Below are 12381 nucleotides of genomic sequence, written 5' to 3' on the forward strand. Positions count from 1 at the left end.
GATAATGCTTACAGGTTGCGCCTTCCCAGCCACTTGAATACTTCTGATGTCTTTAATGTGAAGCACCTGAGTCATTGTTTTATGGATTCTGATGACACTACTCTGAACTCGATGACGAGTTCTTTCTAACCCGGGGTGATTGATACAGGGGGATCCGAGACAGATGATGCTGAGCTGTTAGATTGCACCTTGATGGTGTTGAGATACCATGAATTGGCAAATCAGCGCAAATCCGGGAATTGATTGTGACATGTTCCTCATTGGGGTCGTTTTGAGTATGTTTCGGTCTTTTGGCCATAACTTTGGCTACAAGTGTCAGAATCGCGCATAAGACCCCAATCCGGAAAGCTCTTTTTGACGCGCACGCTCTTCACATGAGCTACGCTCCATGTGGCCTTTTTTTAACCTCAAATTCTGCCGTTTTCCCCTCCGAATCACTAGAATTAGATATTTTTTACTATTTATAATAATATTTCGATTGTCAATTAGGAAGTCAATTTAAATCCAATTTAGGCCGGATTTTTTGGATATTGCTTATTTTATTTCGAATTTCAATTTAGAGTGATTTTCTGGATTTTGCTATTTTTTGCAAAATTCGAATAAAAACGATTTTTGGCTATAACAGTCCGGCTTGTGGACTGATTTTGGCATTGTTTGATTTGATAATATTTTATTAAACCCTAGAGACTTTTTTCTCTGGATTTTTTTGGGCGAATTTTCTCTTGTGAATCATCTGTTGGAGCGCTTGCAGGATAATCACTATTATGTCTGGCGTCAGTTGGTATCAGAGCTTCAACATCTTCCTGGGAAATTACACCAGTTTTAATGGCTGGAGGTCGTGGTCATGGTCGTCGTGAGCAGGTTCCGAATGAGGAAGCCCAGCGCCTTGATCGCAACGTTCAGGATGTGATGATTATGGATTTGCATAGGCAAGTCGCAGAATTAACCCAACGCCTGGCGGCGTACGATTTCGAGGATCGTGAGGCCTCTGATCACGATACCAATTCCGATTTCGAAAACCCATATCACAATCGTGCTCTATTCCGGGAACATCGTGGTCGGGAAGAGCGTCATGGAGACCTCAGTTTTCGGGTCGATCTTCTTAAGTTTTCTGGTACGTTATAGGCTGAGGGATTCGTGGACTGGATTAATGAAGTAGAGCGTATTTTTGAATACAAGAAAGTCCCTGATCGTGTGAAAGTGAAACTGATCGCCATCAAACTCAAGGGCAGAGCATCTGCGTGGTGGGAACAGTTGCGACGTTCACGAGAAAGACAGGGCAAGGCCAAGATCATTGATTGGGAGAAGATGAAGGGTCACTTCCTTCCCTTCGGCTACACGCAAACCTTGTTTCAGCGACTTCATGCGTTGAGGTAGGGCGTACGATCAGTCGATGATTACACGGAGGAGTTTTACCAATTGGTCGCCTGGAACGATTTATCTGAGACGGAAGAGCAAATGATGGCGTAGTATTTGGGGGGTTTACGCCAGCCCTTACAAGATGTCCTCAGCCTTCATTCACTGTGGAGTGTTTCGGAAGCTTACCAGCGTGCACTTGCTATTGAAAAACAGTAAAACAGGAGACTAGTAATCAGGAACGATCACAACAGTCGACCAGTTCGTCCTCAGGATTCCCGTCCTGCTCAACAGCCACCGCAGGGTAATTCTAACCCTACTATTAGATGTTTTCGTTGTGGTGAACAAGGGAATAGGGCGATTGATTGCAGGAAGCCTTCTAGTCAAAAGGGCAAAAATTTGTTGATTGAGGAAAACGCGAAAGACGAGACTGAGAAGATTGGCGAACCCGTGTATGACGATGATGAGACTGATGATGTGCTTTATGGAGATGGTCATGAGACTCTGGTTGTTCGTAAGAGTCTACTTACTCCCAAGGGCGATTCAGAGGACGATTGGTTGAGAGCTAATATTTTCCACACGACCTGCATAGTTGCAGATAAAGTCTGCAAAATGATCATTGACAGCGGCAGTTGTGAGAATGTAGTGTCCGAGGAGGTTGTCCAGAAATTGCAGTTGAAGACGGACCATCATCCTAAGCCATACAAGCTATCATGGCTAAATAAAGGCAGTGAGGTAACAGTTGATAGGCGATGCCTCGTGTCTTTTTCAATTGGTAGAAAATATTTTGATAATGCCTGGTGTGATGTTGTGTCTATGGATGCGTGTCCTATATTGTTGGGTCAACCCTGGCAGTATGATCGCAGTGTCATTCATGATGGACGGAAGAATACATATTCCCTTAGCATCAAGGGAAAAATGATTGTGTTGGCACCCCGGCGGGAATGACTCACTCCTACCCCAGTAACCCATAATACTACTCTGCTTTCTATGTCCAGGTTTTTAGACGAGATTGAGCATGGCGACGTGGTCTATGCCTTACTACCTTGCGAGAACAATGCAGTAGACGTGGATGCAGATTTACCAGTAGAAGTACAGCGGCTGCTAGCAGAATTCTCTAACTTGATGCCAGAGGATCTTCCTCCTGGGCTACCACCTATGAGGGATATTCAGCATCAAATTGACCTTGTTCCTGGGTCAAGTTTGCCAAATCGACTAGCATATAGCCTCAGTCCCAAAGAGGCTGAAGAGTTGCAGCGACAGGTGGAAGAGTTGTTGGAGAGGGGCTATATCCGAGATAGTATGAGCCCATGTGCAATCCCTGCTCTGCTAGCGCCAAAGAAAGATGGTTCTTGGCGTATGTGTGTTGACAGCCGAGCGATCAACAGAATTACAGTTAAGTACCGGTTTCCAATTCCCCGTCTAGATGATATGCTGGATCAACTATCTGGTTCTAAGGTCTTCTCAAAAATTGACCTTAAGAGTGGTTACCACCAAATCAGAATAAGACCTGGAGATGAGTGGAAGACAGCGTTTAAAACTCCACAAGGGTTGTATGAGTGGATGGTCATGCCTTTCGGGCTATCCAATACGCCCAGTACGTTCATGAGATTTATGCATCAGGACTTGCGGCCTTTTATGGGGAAATTTGTTGTAGTTTACTTTGATGATATCCTCGTTTATAGTCCGACATGGACTTCACACTTCGATCACCTCCGTGCTATTTTTGAGATGCTGAAAATGGAGTGCTTGTTTGTCAATCAAAAGAAGTGTTCTTTCTTCACTACTTCTGTGACTTTTCTTGGTTTTGTTGTGTCTACTGATGGTGTTCATGCAGATCAGTCAAAGGTAGATGCAGTCTTGGAGTAGCCCAGACCAAAGACCTTACATGACATCCGAAGTTTCCATGGCTTGGCGTCTTTTTACCACCGATTCATTAGAAATTTTAGTACTCTGATCGCCCCTATCACAGAGTGCCTCATGGGGCATGATTTCCAGTGGTCTGAGAAGGCAGAGGTCAGTTTTCAACTGGTCAAGCAGAAGATGACCGAGGCTCCAGTTTTGGCACTTCCAGATTTTGACAAAGTGATCGAGGTAAATTGTGATGCATCTGGCGTTGGCATTGGTGGTGTTCTGAGTCAGGCAGGTCGTCCGGTTGCTTTTTTCAGTGAAAAACTATCGGAATGAAAGAAAAATTATTCCACTTATGATCTGGAGTTCTATGCCATAGTTCAGTCCCTAAAGCATTGGCGTCACTACCTAGTACAGATGGAGCTTATTCTGTTTACCGATCATGATGCCTTGAAGTACATCAATGGACAACACAAGCTGAGTAGACGTCATGCCAAGTGGGTGGCATACTTGCAAGAATTCACTTTTATGCTGAGGCACCAAGTAGGGAGTTTGAACCGCGTCGCAGATGCCCTGAGCCGTCGTACCTTACTTCTCACCACCATGAGTACTAAAGTTGCAGGCTTTGAGACGTTCACAGATATGTATGCAGCTGATCCTTCATTTGGAATGATATTTCAGGAGGTAACTGAGGGTTACCGTCATGATTTTGTTTTGCATAATGGGTATATGTTTCGTGGATTACATTTGTGCATTCCAGATTGTTCATTGAGGTAGGAAATTATAAGTGAACTCCATAATGAGGGACACTTTGGCCGAGATAAGACCTTGGCCCTTATCTCTTCTAACTTTTATTGGCCCAAGTTGACTAGTGATGTGGCCCATTATGTGGACCGTTGTTATGTGTGCCAGCAATCTAAGGGAGTTCTCACCAATGCGGGCTTGTACACTCCCTTACCTGTTCTTGAAGCTCCTTGGTTCGATGTCAGGATGGATTTTGTACTAGGCTTACCCCGCACCCAAAGGGCCTCGGATTCTATCTTTGTTGTGGTTGACAAGTTTTCCAAGATGGCTCATTTTGTAGCTTGCAGAAAGACTATGGATGGTAACCGGATTGCTCATCTTTATTTCAAGGAGATTGTACGTTTACATGGAGTTCCTCGATCCATCACTTCAGATCGTGATACTAAGTTCATCAGTCATTTCTGGAAGAGCCTATGGGGGAAACTGGAAACGCAGTTGAATTTCAGTAGCGCCTACCACCCCCAGACGAATGGCCAGACCGAGGTGGTGAACCGAAGTTTGGGAAACCTCTTGAGGTGTTTGGCAGGAACGAAGCTAAAGCAGTGGGATTTGGCATTGCCTCAGGCAGAATTTGCCTACAACAGATCAAGAAATAGAACCACAGGTTTAAGCCCATTTGAGATTCTCTATGGTCAGAACCCATCCGGGGTGCTGGACTTAGCCTCTATTCCACGTATAGGTCGTTTCAGTCCTAAAGCAGATGAGATGGCAAAGTATCTTCGGGGTATCCATGAGCATGTGAAACAAACCATTCATGAGAGCAATACTAAGTACAAGACTCGGGTCGACAATCATCGTCGTCAGGTACTTTTTGATGTTGGTGATTTTGTTTGGGCTGTATTAACTCGTGATCGTTTTCCTATTGGTAAGTATAATAAGCTTAAGGATCGGAAGATTGGACCTTGTGAGGTCGTGCAGAAGATCAATGATAATGCTTACAGGTTGCGCCTTCCCAGCCACTTGAAGACTTCTGATGTCTTTAATGTGAAGCACCTGAGTCATTGTTTTGTGGATTCTGATGACACTACTCTAAACTCGAGGACGAGTTCTTTCCAACCCGGGGTGACTGATGCAGGGGAATCCGAGACAGATGATGCTGAGCTGTCAGATTGCACCTTGATGGCGCTGAGATACCATGAATTGGCAGATCAGTGCAAAGGTGGGAATTGATTTTGACATGTTCCTCATTGGGGTCGTTTTGAGTATGTTTCAGTCTTTTGGCCATAACTTTGGCTACAGGTGTAAGAATCGCGCATAAGACCCCAATCCGGAAAGCTCTTTTTGACGCGCACGCTCTTCACATGAGCTACGCTCCATGTGGCCTTTTTTAACCTCAAATTCTGCCGTTTTCCCCTCTGAATCACTAGAATTAGATATTTTTTACTATTTATGGTAATATTTCGATTGTTAGTTAGGAAGTCAATTTAAATCTGATTTAGGTCGGATTTTTTGGATATTGTTTATTTTATTTCAAATTTCAATTTAGAGTGATTTTTTGAGATTTTGCTATTTTTTGCAAAATTCGAATAAAGACGATTTTTGGCTATAACAGTCCGACTTGTGGATTGATTTTTGCATTGTTTGATTTGATAATATTTTATTAAACCCTAGAGACTTTTTTTCTCTGGATTTTTTTGGGCGAATTTTCTCTTGTGAATCATCTGTTGGAGCACTTGCAGGATAATCACTATTCTGTCTAGCGTCAGTTGGTATCAGAGCTTCAACGTCTTCCTGGGAAATTTCACCAGTTTCAATGGCTGGAGGTCGTGGTCGTGGTCGTCGTGAGAAGGTTCCGAATGAGGAAGCCCAACGCCGTGATCGCAACGTTCAGGTTGTGATGATTGCGGATTTACAGAGGCAAGTCGCAGAATTAACCTAGCGCCTGGCGGCGCAGGATTTCGAGGATCGTGAGGCCTCTGATCACGATACCAATTCCGCTTTCGAAAACCCATATCACAATCGTACTCTATTCCGGGAACACTGTGGTCGGGAAGAGCGTTATGGAGACCTCAATTTTTGGGTCAATCTCCCTTAGTTTTCTGGTACGTTATAGGCCAAGGGATTCGTGGATTGGATTAATGAAGTAGAGCGTATTTTTGAATACAAGGAAGTCCCTGATCGTGTGAAAGTGAAACTGATTGCCATCAAACTCAAGGGCAGAGCATCTGCGTGGTGGGAACAGTTATGACGTTCACGAGAAAGACAGGGCAAGACCAAGATCATTGATTGGGAGAAGATGAAGAAGAAGATGAAGGGTCACTTCCTTCCCTTCGGCTACACGCAAACCTTGTTTCAGCGACTTCATGCGTTGAGGCAGGGCGCACGATCAGTCGATGATTACACGGAGGAGTTTTACCAATTGGTCGCCCGGAACAATTTATCTGAGACGGAGGAGTAAATGGTGGCGCGGTATTTGGGGGTTTACGCCAGCCCTTACAAGATGTCCTCAGCCTTCATTCACTGTGGAGTGTTTCGGAAGCTTACCAGCGTGCACTTGCTGTTGAAAAACAGTAAAACAGGAGACCAGTGATCAGGAACGATCACAACAGTCGACCAGTTCATCCTTAGGATTCCCGTCCTGCTCAACAGCCACCGTAAGGTAATTCTAACCCTACTATTAGATGTTTTTCGTTGTGGTGAACAAGGGCATAGGGCGACTGATTGCAGGAAGCCTGCTAGTCAAAAGGGCAAAAATTTGTTGATTGAGGAAAACGCGGAAGACGAGACTAAGGAGATTGGCGAACCCGTGTATGACGATGATGAGACTGATGATGTGCTGTATGGAGATGGTCATGAGACTCTGGTCGTTTGCAAGAGTCTACTTACTCCCAAGGGCGATTCAGGGGAAGATTGTTTGAGAACCAATATTTTCCACACGACTTGCACAGTTGCAGATAAAGTCTGCAAAATGATCATTGAAAGCGACAGTTGTGAGAATGTAGTGTCCGAGGAGGTTGTCCAGAAATTGCAGTTGAAGACGGACCGTCATCCTAAGCCATACAAGCTGTCATGGCTAAATAAAGGCAGTGAGGTAACAGTTGATAGGCGATGCCTCGTGTCTTTTTCAATTGGTAGAAAATATTTTGATAATGCCTGGTGTGATGTTGTGTCTATGGATGCGTGTCATATATTGTTGGGTCGACCCTGGCAGTATGATCGCAGTGTCATTCATGATGGACAGAAGAATACATATTCCCTTAGCATCAAGGGAAAAATGATTGTGTTGGCACCCCGGCGGGAAGGACTCACTCCTACCCCGGTAACCCATAATACTACTCTGCTTTCTATGTCCAGGTTTTTAGATTAGATTGAGCATGGCGACGTGGTCTATGCCTTACTACCTTGCGAGAACAATGCAGTAGACATGGATGCAGATTTACCAGTAGAAGTGCAGCGGCTGCTAGCAGAATTCTCTAACTTGATGCCAGAGGATCTTCCTCTTGGGCTACCACCTATGAGGGATATTCAGCATCAAATTGACCTTGTTCCTGGGTCAAGTTTGCCAAATCGACCAGCGTATCTCCTCAGTCCCAAAGAGGCTGAAGAGTTGCAGCGACAGGTGGAAGAGTTGTTGGAGAGTGGCTATATCCGAGAGAGTATGAGCTCATGTGTAGTCCCTGCTCTGCTAGTTCCAAAGAAAGATGGTTCTTGGCGTATGTGTGTTGACAGCCGAGCGATCAACAGAATTAAAGTTAAGTACCGGTTTCCAATTCCCCATCTAGATGATATGTTAGATCAACTATCTGGTTCTAAGGTCTTCTCAAAAATTGACCTTAAGAGTGGTTACCACCAAATCAGAATAAGACCTGGAGATGAGTGGAAGACGGCGTTTAAAACGCCACAAGGGTTGTATGAGTGGATGGTCATGCCTTTCGGGCTATCCAATGCGCCCGGTACGTTCATGAGATTTATGCATCAGGTCTTGCGGCCTTTTATGGGGAAATTTGTTGTAGTTTACTTCGATGATATCCTCGTTTATAGTCTGACATGGACTTCACACTTCGATCACCTTCGTGCTATTTTTGAGATGCTGAAAACGGAGTGCTTGTTTGTCAATCAAAAGAAGTGTTCTTTCTTCACTACTTCTGTGACTTTTCTTGGTTTTGTTGTGTCTACTGATGGTGTTCATGCAGATCAGTCAAACGTAGATGCAGTCTTGGAGTGGCCCAGACCAAAGACCTTACATGACATCCGAAGTTTCCATGGCTTGGCGTCTTTTTACCGCCGATTCATTAGAAATTTCAGTACTCTGATCGCCCCTATCACAGAGTGCCTCAAGGGGCGTGATTTCAAGTGGTCTGAGGAGGCAGAGGCCAGTTTTCAACTGGTCAAGTAGAAGATGACCAAGGCTCCAGTTTTGGCACTTCCAGATTTTAACAAAGTGTTCGAGGTAAATTGTGATGCATCTGGCATTGGCATTAGTGGTGTTCTGAGTCAGGCAGGTCGTCCGGTTTCTTTTTTCAGTGAAAAACTATCGGGATCAAAGAAAAATTATTCCACTTATGATCTGGAGTTCTATGCCATAGTTCAGTCCCTGAAGCATTGGCGTCACTACCTAGTACAGAAGGAGTTTATTCTGTTTACCGATCATGAGGCCTTGAAGTACATCAATGGACAACACAAGCTGAGTAGACGTTATGCCAAGTGGGTGGCATAATTGCCAGAATTCACTTTTACGCTGAGGCACCAAGCAGGGAGTTTGAACCGCGTCGCAGATGCCCTGAGCCATCGTACCTTACTTTTCACCACCATGAGTACTAAAGTTGCAGGCTTTGAGACGTTCACAGATATGTATGCAGTTGATCCTTCCTTTGGAATGATATTTCAGGAGGTAACTGAGGGTCACCGTCATGATTTTTTTTTTCATAATGGGTATCTGTTTCGTCGATTACAGTTGTGCATTCCAGATTGTTCATTGAGGCAGCAAATTATAAGTGAACTCCATAATGAGGGACACTTTGGCCGAGATAAGACCTTGGCCCTTATCTCTTCTGACTTTTATTGGCCCAAGTTGACTAGTGATGTGGCCCATTATATGGACCGTTGTTATGTCTGCCAGCGATCTAAGGGAGTTCTCACCAATGCGGGCTTGTACACTCCCTTTCCTGTTCCTGAAGCTCCTTGGTTTGATGTCAACATGGATTTTGTACTAGGATTACCCCGCACCCAAAGGGCCTCGGATTCTATCTTTGTTGTGGTTGACAGGTTTTCCAAGATGGCTCATTTTGTAGCTTGCAGAAAGACTATGGATGCTGACCGGATTGTCCATCTCTATTTCAAGGAGATTATGCGTTTACATGGTGTTCATCGATCCATCACTTCAGATCGTGATACTAAGTTCATCAGTCATTTCTGAAAGAGCATGTGGGGGAAACTGGGAACGCAGTTGAATTTCAGTAGCGCCTACCACCCCCAGACGGATGGCCAGACCGAGGTGGTGAACCGAAGTTTGGGAAACCTCTTGAGGTGTTTGGCAGGAAAGAAGCCGAAGCAGTAGGATTTGGCATTGCCTCAGGCAGAATTTGCCTACAACAGATCAAAAAATATAACCATAGGTTTAAGCCCATTTGAGATTGTCTATGGTCAGAACCCATCCGGGGTGCTGGACTTAGCCCTTATTCCACTTATAGGTCATTTCAGTCCTAAAGCAGATGAGATGGCAAAGCATCTTCGGGGTATCCATGAGTTGGTGAAACAAACCATTCATGAGAGCAATACCAAGTACAAGACTCGGGTTGACAATCATCGTCGTCAGGTACTTTTTTATGTTGTGATTTTGTTTGGGTTGTTTTAACTCGTGATCGTTTTCCTGTTGGTGAGTATAATAAGCTTAAGGATCGGAAGATTGGACCTTGTGAGGTCGTGCAGAAGATTAATGATAATGCTTACAGGTTGCGCCTTCCCAGCCACTTGAAGACTTTTGATGTCTTTAATGTGAAGCACCTGAGTCATTGTTTTGTGGATTCTGATGACACTACTCTGAACTCAAGGACGAGTTCTTTCTAACCCGGGGTGACTGATGCAGGGGGATCCGAGACAGATGATGTTGAGCTGTCAGATTGCACCTTGATGGCGCTGAGATACCATGAATTGGCATATCAGCGCAAAGGCGGGAATTGATTGTGACATGTTCCTCATTGGGGTCGTTTCGAGTATGTTTCAGTCTTTTGGCCATAACTTTGGCTACAGGTGTCAGAATCCCGTATAAGACCCCAATCTGGAAAGCTCTTTTCGACGCGCACGCTCTCCATATGAGCTACGCTCCATGTGGCCTTTTTTTCAACCTCAAATTCTGCCATTTTCCCCTCTGAATCACTAGAATTAGATATTTTTTACTATTTATGGTAATATTTCGATTTTTAATTAGGAAGTCAATTTAAATCCGATTTAGGCTAGATTTTTTGGAGATTGCTTATTTTATTTCGAATTTTCAATTTAGAGTGATTTTTGGGATTTTGCTATTTTTGGCAAAATTCGAATAAAGACGATTTTTGGCTATAACAGTCCGGCTTGTGGACTGATTTTGGCATTGTTTGATTTGATAATATTTTATTAAACCCTAGAGACTTTTTTCTCTTGATTTTTTTGGGTGAATTTTCTCTTGTGAATCATCTGTTGGAGCGCTTGCAGGATAATCACTATTCTATCTGGCGTCAGATACTTAGTGTTCGAGAGAAACTAAGTTATAGATCCTTAGTGTTCGAGAGAAACTAAGGGAATATCACCATTAACAATGTGTTTTAGATGATAACTAGAGTCTAATCCAACTTAGTGCTCGAGAGAAACTAAGTTGGATTTCAACGACTAATAGGAGTTGAGCTTAATCAATAGTTTAGATGTTGATGTTTCAGGCCAAGAGGATTTGATGTGGCATTCTAGTCTGTCATGTTTTTTTACTAGAGATAGCATAGGGACACTCTTAGTGAACTCTGTCGAGCAAGTGATCCATAACAGTTTAGACCATTCTTAAAGGTGAGAATTAGGATTCCTGAGTGACCCCATCAATCATTCCCATAGTAGCTTGTTTGTGAGAGGATTATAAAGTCATTTTAGTTAATTTTCAAGTTGTTATTTTACCTTGCCTTGACATTTTTATTCAAATTGCCATAATATTTTCATCTACCACATATCCATCACAATTCAACATCACATTTCCTCAATACCATCCTCATACATTTCAATGTGTTACGGTATTCTCATTTGTGCATATCACCACACTAACTATACTTTGATAATTTAATTTTCGTGCTTTAACTTAACTTGCAATTTCCTCCAATACTCATGGGAACGACACTCACTTACTTTTTATTACATGTGCGACTGTGTATACTTGCACATATTTTGCGTTCAATTTATAGTACTCACAGCACGCAACAAGTTTTTGGCGTCTTTATCGGGAATTGGCAATTGAAAGTTTTACAGTTTTGTTATAGCATTTTTATTTTACTTCTTTATTTCTAGTATAGTTTTACTTGTTATTTTCTTTGTTTTTCTTTTTCAGGCTTTGCCATTGCTTATCCAGAAGGTTCGTTGAAGAACATCTTTATCCTCTAGTACATGAGATTGAACAACTTTTCAGAGAAAGAAGACGTGTTCAACGTGCTAATAGAGCTATGAACAACGATCAAAACCAAGGCGTTCAGCAAGTGCAAGATCCAACAGATCTAAATGTCGCTGCAAATCGAAATGCTGGAATTGTACCCCGACCTAGAGCTAATCGAGATCACTTTACTTCTATTTTGGATGATCTCAATCCAGGCATTGTTATTAGTCATGTTTAACATGCTGAATTCTATAAGACAATTTGGGGGTATGCTTCAGGAAGATGTTAGGCAACACATTCGTGCTTCTTGGAGGTGTGTGATGCTTTCAGGCAACAAGGAATGCATGAAGATGTATTGAAGCTTAAATTATTTCCCTATTCTTTGTGCGGCTGAGAAATAGCTTGGTTGAGTGGAGTTCCATCTGGTTTGATAGAGTCATGAGCTGATCTATGTAAAAGTTTTTTGTTGCGGTATAGTCTGCCGAACATGAATACTCAACTCAGAAATGACATAGAAATGACCTAGCATATTTTTGTCAAGTTTATGACGAGTCTATGTATGAGTGTTAGGATCACTACAAAGGATTGCTTCACAAGTGTTCTAATCATGGATTTCAAGATTAAACTCAAGTTGTAATGTTCTATAATGGAGTCAATGCACCCATCAAGATGATGCTAGGTGCCTCGATAAATGGCACATTGCTAGACGAGTCACCTGAAGAGGCATTCGACATTCTTGATAGGATTGCCAACAATGACTACCAGTTTCCTTCTTCAAGGCTTGGAATAGGGAGAAGAGCACCAGGGGCATTTGAGCTAGATATTAA

The 12381-nt window shown here is 43.1% G+C and overlaps 1 pseudogene; it reads left to right on the plus strand.

Moving 5' to 3' along the window:
- LOC120124998 overlaps window positions 1-11913 on the plus strand; it is a 39568-nt pseudogene extending 27655 nt beyond the window's left edge.
- The last annotated feature ends 468 nt before the right edge of the window (window positions 11914-12381 follow it).

This window comes from Hibiscus syriacus, unplaced genomic scaffold (assembly GCF_006381635.1).
Source record: "Hibiscus syriacus cultivar Baekdansim isolate YM2019G1 unplaced genomic scaffold, ASM638163v2 tig00110429_pilon, whole genome shotgun sequence".
Taxonomy (NCBI): domain Eukaryota; kingdom Viridiplantae; phylum Streptophyta; class Magnoliopsida; order Malvales; family Malvaceae; genus Hibiscus; species Hibiscus syriacus.